Genomic DNA, 8470 nt, shown 5'->3' on the forward strand with positions numbered 1-8470 from the left:
CATTTGTCATGACAGTTGTGTCCCCTTTCTAGCTTTGCACTAGAGCATCCTAGACTGGAAGGAGTACCTGATGAAATGGCTGGTTGGAGCCAGAACTCTGCCTATGGATTTGTATATGAAAGTAACACTTGTGACAAACATACTGCCTTTTCTCTTTGGTAGAACCAACCAAATTACCGCTGCCCCTTTTTTCCTCTAATGACCCTTCCTTCTCTCAGACACACAGCTGGCAGAGTGTATGAAGGGTCCGTTCCGTACTGGGATGCATGTGGTGGACCGGACTCTGGTGAGCCTGGACGCGACTGGCGGTGGTGGACACTAACCGGGGGCCACCTCAGACTTGTCTATGATGACGGGGAGCAGGAGGCCATGGGGAGCCCCTCTCTGACTTCTGGTGCCATATGTGGAGTCCCCTACTGCACCCAGTGGTTTGGTCCAGCAAAGTGGGCCATGTCATCAAACCACCTGCTACGTGATTAAATCAAACGGTACACTTTCTTTTTTTCTTTAATTTTTTTTTTTGATAAAGTTGAACGTTGATGATATTTAACTTTTTTTCCCCCAAACATTGACCACCCAACATTCCGTAAGGTGTACTGTGACAGCGTCCCCATGCTGTTTAAGAAGGTCAGTGTATAGACTGATCAGATTAATCAATATCTATCTATAGATGGCACTTTGGCATAGCAACAAACTTTTATACCAGAGTCAGCAGCTAAAGAAGCACAAATAGAGCGCAGTGTCTCTGCATGCCACAACTGCTTGTTTCATGACTGAACCTTTTTATAGCACCGCTATGCTTAACTATGACCCCCCCACCCCTAGCCCAGGACAGTGTACATGGAGGCTTCTTTGAGGTGGGGATAAAAATAGAGGCCATCAACCCTCTAAACCTGGGCAACATCTGTGTGGCCACTATACACAAGGTAACAGAAGATGAACAGGAGTTTGCTATAATGGCTACTTCTAGCTAGCAGACTAGTGATTCAACCTGATGAAAAAGGTCTCTTTCTGTCTCCGGTGTTGTTGGATGGCTACCTCATGGTGGACATTGATGGCACAGGTGACGGGTCTGACTGGTTCTGCTACCACTATCTTCCATGTGATCCTACCCAAGGGATACTGCCAAAAGCACAACATACAGCTCACACCCACCCCCTGGTAATATCCTATTCTCTCCTCCCTACTTTCTCGCTCTTCCTATTTCTTGTTGCTCTGGTTTACTTTTCTGGGCAAACGCCACCTGCTCAGTGAATCTATGATAAGAATGAAGTCAGTGGTTCCCTACGCTATGTCATATCCCTTACACAAGTGGGATATTCATCTTTTCCACCAGGCTATGACTGGAAAACCTTCAACTGGGCCAAATACCTGGAGGAGAAGGGAACCATAGCTGCACCAGTATGGCTCTTCAACACGCTTTTATCTACCAAGTATCATACAGGTGACCAGCTTACAGTATATGGGCTTATGAGATGCTATTCATACTCAGAGGTTTGGGAATTCTGCATCTATGGTGTGTATGCGTGTGTGTGTGTCTTACAGGATGGCTTGAGTAACGGCTTCGCTCAGAACATTAAGTTGAAGGCAGTGGACCTGATGGAGCCTCGGCTGGTGTGCGTGGCCACCGTGAGGCGCTGTGTGGGCCGGCTACTGCTGCACCTTGACCTTGATGGCTGGGAGCCAGACTTTGACAAGTGGGTGGACTACCAGATATCAACCCTGTGGGCTGGTGTGAGGTCACAGGATACCAGCTCCAGCCACCTATTGGACCAGGTAAGAACTGAGGACCCGGAGGGATGTGTGGAGAGATGCACACGAGCACATGTGCACATGCACGAGCACATACAGGCCCCCACTATTTGCTGTTATATTGATGCAAGCTTTGAGTGTTGTTTGATTGGCATGTGTTGTTTGTGTTCTCCTTTTCGTAGATCCTGTCGCAAGAAACACAAGCCCGTGGGGAAAAATAGTAAGTTCTCCCAAAACCATTCCGCACCACAGATACTATCTAAACCAGATAACCCGCTTTTAGATTCAACCATGCAACTCAATACTTATTCCTCTGTCATAACCCTCTCTTTTCCCGTTCCAGAGAAAGGGATGGTTAAGAAGAAACTGGCAAACCTTATCTCCAAGAACCCCGCCCCCAAGCCAGCCGAGCAAACTGTCTGAACCAGAGGCTGGAACACCAGAACAGTCAGACCCCACAACTCTAATACAGTAGATTAAGGCTGAGCCTGAGAAGCAGGAGAGTGAGTAGACGCATACCCTTTCAGTTACAGTCCATACAAGATGAAGTTGATAACTTGGAAGATTGGGGAGATACAGATTATTATTGAATGCCTGTCACTTTTATTAATTGCTCTCAGTGTTTGTGTCCTCTCTGTCTCTCTCTCTCTCTCTCGTCATAGCAGTGAGGGTGGAGATGGCGACCCTAACCCACCATCACAGCCTGAGATCACTACACTACTGATCACCTCAACCTGAAGATCAGATGGTTTTACCTAACCCATACTTGGATTTATGGATTTCAGCATCTCTTAAATGTTGAGCTGTTCTCCAGTGTCTCTGTGTGTGACAGTTTAACAGAAAGGCCAGTTGCTGTGACACAAGTTAAGGACATTCGTTCATCCACTGATTGTAAGAAAACCCCCAGTAGATATTTTTATGTTCTTTGTTTTATATCCATATTCCTTTCTTTGTTGTACAGTACCAGTCAAAATTGTGGACACACCTACTCATTCAAGGGTTTCTTTATTTTTTTCTATAATCTACATTGTAGAATTAGTGAAGACTTTAACTATAAAATAACACACATGAAATAATGTAGTAACCAAAAAAAGTGTGTATTTGAGAATCTTCAAAGTATCCACCCTTTGCCTTGATGACAGCTTTCTCAACCAGTTTCATGAGGAATGCTTTTCCAACAGTCTTGAGCACATGTTGGCTGATTTTCCTTCACTCTGTGTTCCAACTCATCCCAAACCATCTCAATTGGGTTGAGGTCGGGTGATTGTGGAGGCCAGGTCATCTGATGCAGCACTCCATCACTCTCCTTGGTCAAATAGCCCTTACAAAGCCTGGAGGTCTGTTTTGGGTCATTGTCCTGTTGAAAATACGAATGATGGTCCCACTAAGCGCAAACCAGATGGGATGGCGTATCGCTGCAGAATGCTGTGGTAACCATGCTGGTTAAGTGTGCCTTGGATTCTAAATAAATCACAGACTGTGTCACCAGCAAAGCACCCCCACACCATCACACCACCTCCTCCATGCTTCACGGTGGGAACCACACGTGCGGAGATCATCTGTTCACCTACTCTGCGTCTCACAAAGACCCGGCAGTTGGAACCAAAAATCTCTCATTTGGTATCATCAAACCAAAGGACAGATTTCCACCAGTCTAATGTACATTGCTCATGTTTCTTGGCCAAAGCAAGTGGCTTCTTCTTATTGGTGTCCTTTAGTAGTGGTTTCTTTGCATGAATTTGACCATGAAGGCCTGATTCACACAGTCTCCTCTGAAGAGGTGATGTTGAGATGTGTCTGTTACTTGAACCCTGAAGCATTTATTTGGGCTGCAATTTCTGAGGCTGGTAACTCTAATGAACTTATCCTTTGCATCAGAGGTAACTCGGGGTCTTTCTTTCCTGTGGTGGTCCTAATGAGAGACAGTTTCATCATAGTGCTTGATGGTTTTTGTGACTGCACTTGAAGAAACTTTCAAAGTTCTTAATTTTCCATATTGACTGACCTTCATGTCTTCAAGTAATGATGGACTGTCGTTTCTCTTTGCTTATTTGAGCTGTTCTTGCCATAATATGGACTTGGTCTTTTACCAAATAGGGCTATCTTCTGTATACCACCCCTATCTTGTCACAACACAACGGATTGGCTCAAATGAACTTTTAACAAGGGACACCTGTTAATTGAATGCATTCCAGGTGACTACCTAATTCGTTATTTAACTAGGCTAGTCAGTTAAGAACAAATGATTATTTACAATGAGGGCCAAACCCAGAAGATGCTGGGCCAATTGTGCGTCGCCCTATGGGACTCCCAATCACAGCCGGATGTGGTGCAGCCTGGATGAAGCTGGTTGAGAGAATGCCAAGACTGTGCAAAGCTGTCATCATGGCAAAGGGTGGCTACTTTAAAGAATCTAAAATATACTTTGATTTGTTTGACACTTTTTTTTATTACTACATGATTCCATATGTGTTATTTCAATTTTTTTCATAGCCTTCACTATTCTACAATGTCTAAAAAATTGATTTTTTTTTGACTGGAATTAGTATGTGTTTCCAAACTATAGACTGGGGAGTCTAGGGAGTTTTTCCTAGCCACCGTGCTTCTACACCTGCATTGCTTGCTGTTTGGGGTTTTAAGGCTGGGTTTCTGTACAGCACTTTGAGATATCAGCTGATGTACGAAGGGCTATATAAATAAATTTGATTTGATTTGACTGGTACTGTAGCCAATTAATACATGTTTGTATGAAAGTGTGAACATGAGTTGGTTAGAGCGTGTATCTGAGTGTATACATGAGACGGGAAGTTTGCAAGCATGTATCAGTGTCTGTCTGAGAATGAGTGTATGTAAGAAAGAGAGCATAACGTGTGTATGTCGTACATGTGTAGCGGCAGCAAGGGGCAGAAGAGTGTTTTCTGCCAGGCTGATGACATCCATGCCGATCAGAGGGTTGGAGTCAGGCACCACCTCCTGCTGGATCCTCTCCAGGTAGAGACTGACCAGCACCCAGCCCTGCCAGAGAGTCCTTAGACATCTACAGGAGAACCACAACACAGAGGGGGAATAGGAGAGGAGAAAAGAGAGAAGCATAAGAGATTGCAAGGGGGTAAAAAGAGGAAAGTAAGGGAGATATGAGAATAGAAAGTAGAGTGACAGGAAAACCTCCAATCCCCTGCCGTCCAGAAACAGATCCTTCAGTGCCCTAGCCAATAGCTGGAAAACATGCGGCCAACTCCAGCTAATGGGATTCCCCGACAGCTGTAATGATCCCAGGTTGCCCGTCTTTGCGAACGCATCACTGGGCACCACCTCGGATAGAGCCCGTTCAACTTCTCAGCCCCAGTCAGAATCCCCGGCTACAGCTTGGTGATGTAATTGTTCTCCATGTGAAGGGCCAGCAGGCCAGGTAGCAGCTTGAACCGGAGGCCTCGCAGGTCGAGGAGGCACGTGTTGGGGGAGAAGCCGTGGGGGACTTTGGTGTGGGAGAGGAGGATAACATAGAGAGGGTTTGGTGAGGTAAATCCATTTTAAAGCTGGCAAGTTCATATCAAACTCCCAGCATCTCCATCTCTCACCTGGCAGGCACAGTTGGCGGGACACTTGACATTGTTGGTGGGGGTTGGCATCCCCCTTGTCTGCTCCTCAAACTCAGCCTTTAGCATGGCCCCCTGGCTCTGGCAGCGCAAGTCCCGGAAGTGGATGGTCTCCAGGATCTCCCCAGAGAAGTGGGCCGGTCCCCCGCAGGCCCCCATCAGCCATGTTGAGGGTGTAGGTGAGCTGGTTGTGGGCAAGGGAAAGCAAGTTGAGGGAGCCCAGCTGAGAGAAGATCTCTGGCTGGATCTCCTCCACCGGGTTATGGTCAATCAGTAGCTGCTTCAGCGAGGAGAGGCCGCCGAACGCATCCTGCAGACGTAGAGGAAGAGAGTGTGGAGCTTTTAATTTGCAATACCAACTTCTCCCAGCAACATAGTCAAACCGCAGCAAAGAAACAGTCACATATAACACTGTCTCGCTCTATCTCACCTGATAGTGGATCTCAATGTTGTTGTTGGCCAGGTTGAGGAAGACTAGGCGGCCCAGAGCACGGAACGCCCCCTCCTTTATGGTGTGGATGTTGCTGTGCTGCATGGACAGGTGCATCAGGTATGGCATGTGTTTGAATGCACCTGATGGCAGCTCCTGGTTGTTGTTGCCTATCAGATCCAGCTTCACTGTGATCTGATGGGGAATGGATTGATAAGGATTGAGATCTGATGGGGAATGGATTGATAATGATTGAGATCTAATGGGGAATGGATTGATAAGGATTGAGATCTGATGGGGAATGGATTGAGATCTGATGGGGAATGGATTGATAAGGTATGAGATCTGATGGGGAATGAATTGATAAGGTATGAGATCTGATGGGGAATGGATTGATAAGGATTGAGATCTGATGGGGAATGGATTGATAAGGATTGAGATTAGTTTGATACATATTTTATTTTCGTCTTGTATTCAAACAGGTTTCTCCTTGAAATGTAATTCAGTTGCTTACCTCATTGTGAGACTGTCAGGTTTTTGTTGATGCAGGTAACAATGAGTGAGATTTGTTCACACACACTCTTTTAGGCACTTGCCAAGGTGCACCCAGAGATGACCAAGAGCAATACCAGCAGAGTCCATAAGGCCGCGTGACAGACCATGGAATACATCTATAAAATCAAAGGCGATTCAATTGGCTGAGCAGAAATTATACTAGAACATAAACAACGTTTACAGCCATTCCACTTGTTGGGGGCCTATTCTATAGCCTACAGGTCTTAGTCTCAAATGTCCTGGCCTTGAATCGAATTAATATACTTTCTCATCCCGTCTGTTTTTCGAAGAGTCATTTGAACTATTTGCTTTCTCAAATCTTTGCTGGTATGCGTCGGATTTCGACCAGGCTACATTCCACGACTTAATGATCATCTCGATGAGTCGCGGTTTCACACCTCGCTGCGTCAAAATTATCCACAGGCATGTTTTTAAATGTGATCCCAACAACTTCAATTACGCATTCGGTTAATACATGCGTAGTAACGATACAAATACATGTTTTCAATAGTCTACATACGATAGTTAGGCTGAAGTAGCCTAACTGATTGTAGACTACAACTACTTGAAGGCGTTTATCCACATTTCAATAAATGACTTGGTTTATAAAAAGCAAAAGACAGTTCCATATCTGCCGTGGTATTTCAAAGAGAGCTTAAAAAGTGTGTATGTACGCTATTTCATCACACTTGTGAAACGGTTATCACCGTGTAGTCTGAAGGTGCAGTCTGTCTGAAGGTGCAGTCTACCTGAACCAAAACAATACACCACTGCTTATGGAAATAGGTCAATGGGGTTTGGGCGATGACTTGCTCTGCCTGAACCGAGGAAAGTTTCCAGATAAATCCAACCAAAACGATGTAATCTTTGTTGACCAATCATCTACTTGTTCCTATTTAGCAATTGAAAAACGATGTTTTAACACATTTTTCCAAAGATGTGTCCATCTACAATGATCACAGACGTTGTGAATTTTGAGTTGGAGAAAGAGAGATAATTTCCTAGGGCAAAGCCTGTGTGTGTCAATGTCCCCCCGGGGATCAATCGTTCAGACTGCAGTTGAGCAGGAACGCCGGCTGCGCACAAAGTGTATTCACGCCTGGGCACCATTGCTGGACTCATGGCTGCCGATTGTCTCCAGTAAATAAACCAGGAGGAATGCTGGAACACAGTTCTCTGTAGTGGTTTCCTACCGTTATCTGGCTAATCCACGAAACATGACCCACGTCTGTGTGTTTGCTGACAGAAAATATGACACTGTCCCACAGCGGCGTAGCTACGGGTAGGCCGGCCTACCCAGTTTGATCTCGGGCCTACCCCCAAAAAGTTATTATTATTAAATATACATTTATTTTTTATTTTTAAGAAATGCATGTGGGATTTATTTTCTATGTGTAATTTTAATATGATGTAACAAAGAAATAGTCCGCGACAATCAAGACAATGGCTTCCGACTATTGGTTACATTGTTTTAAAAAGCATACGGTGGTTTACCTGAACAACATAACGTGGATAAACTTTGTAGCGCACAAACTAGCAAGCTCTACTTACGCTAGTTTACTCGAATTGACTCACCATCTAAGGTAATTTAGTAGTTCTAGCAATGGCAAACCAAATGTCGATCGCTAGGTTTTTCAAACAAAGACGTATGATAAATAGCAAATCACGCTGCTTCTTTTCAAGGTGGTATGACCTGTTCGTGTGGATTAAGTATAGTAAAGCAAAATATGCAATTTATTGTACATTATGTAGGCACTTTCCTGGGGCAAATGTCGAATTCAGATTTGTACGAGATGGATTTTTAACTGGAAACTCTCAATAAATGCTTGCTGCAAACACGATAATAGAAAATTATATGCTAGTGCCCTTGCAAAAAAAAAATATATATTTATTTCACCTCTATTTAACCAGGTAGGCTAGTTGAGAACAAGTTCTCATTTACAACTGCGACCTGGCCAATATAAAGCATAGCAGTGTGCACAGACAGCAACACAGAGTTACACATTAAGTAAACAATAAACAAGTCAATAACACTTTTTACACATTTAAAAAAAGAAAAGTCTATATACATTGTGTGCAAAAGGAATGAGGAGGTAGGTGAATAATTACAATTAAGCAGATTAACACTGGAGTGATA

General features: G+C 44.4%; 1 long non-coding RNA gene across 1 annotated transcript; it reads left to right on the forward strand.

Moving 5' to 3' along the window:
- Positions 1 to 221: 221 nt before the first annotated feature.
- Positions 222 to 2732, forward strand: LOC109870114 (uncharacterized). The gene is made up of 7 exons (XR_004205465.1): positions 222 to 627; positions 826 to 926; positions 1064 to 1444; positions 1546 to 1776; positions 1935 to 1972; positions 2096 to 2255; positions 2418 to 2732. It is a non-coding gene; the product is annotated as an uncharacterized LOC109870114 (long non-coding RNA).
- Positions 2733 to 8470: the final 5738 nt, after the last annotated feature.

Source organism: Oncorhynchus kisutch, linkage group LG25 (genome assembly GCF_002021735.2).
Source record: "Oncorhynchus kisutch isolate 150728-3 linkage group LG25, Okis_V2, whole genome shotgun sequence".
Lineage (NCBI taxonomy): Eukaryota > Metazoa > Chordata > Actinopteri > Salmoniformes > Salmonidae > Oncorhynchus > Oncorhynchus kisutch.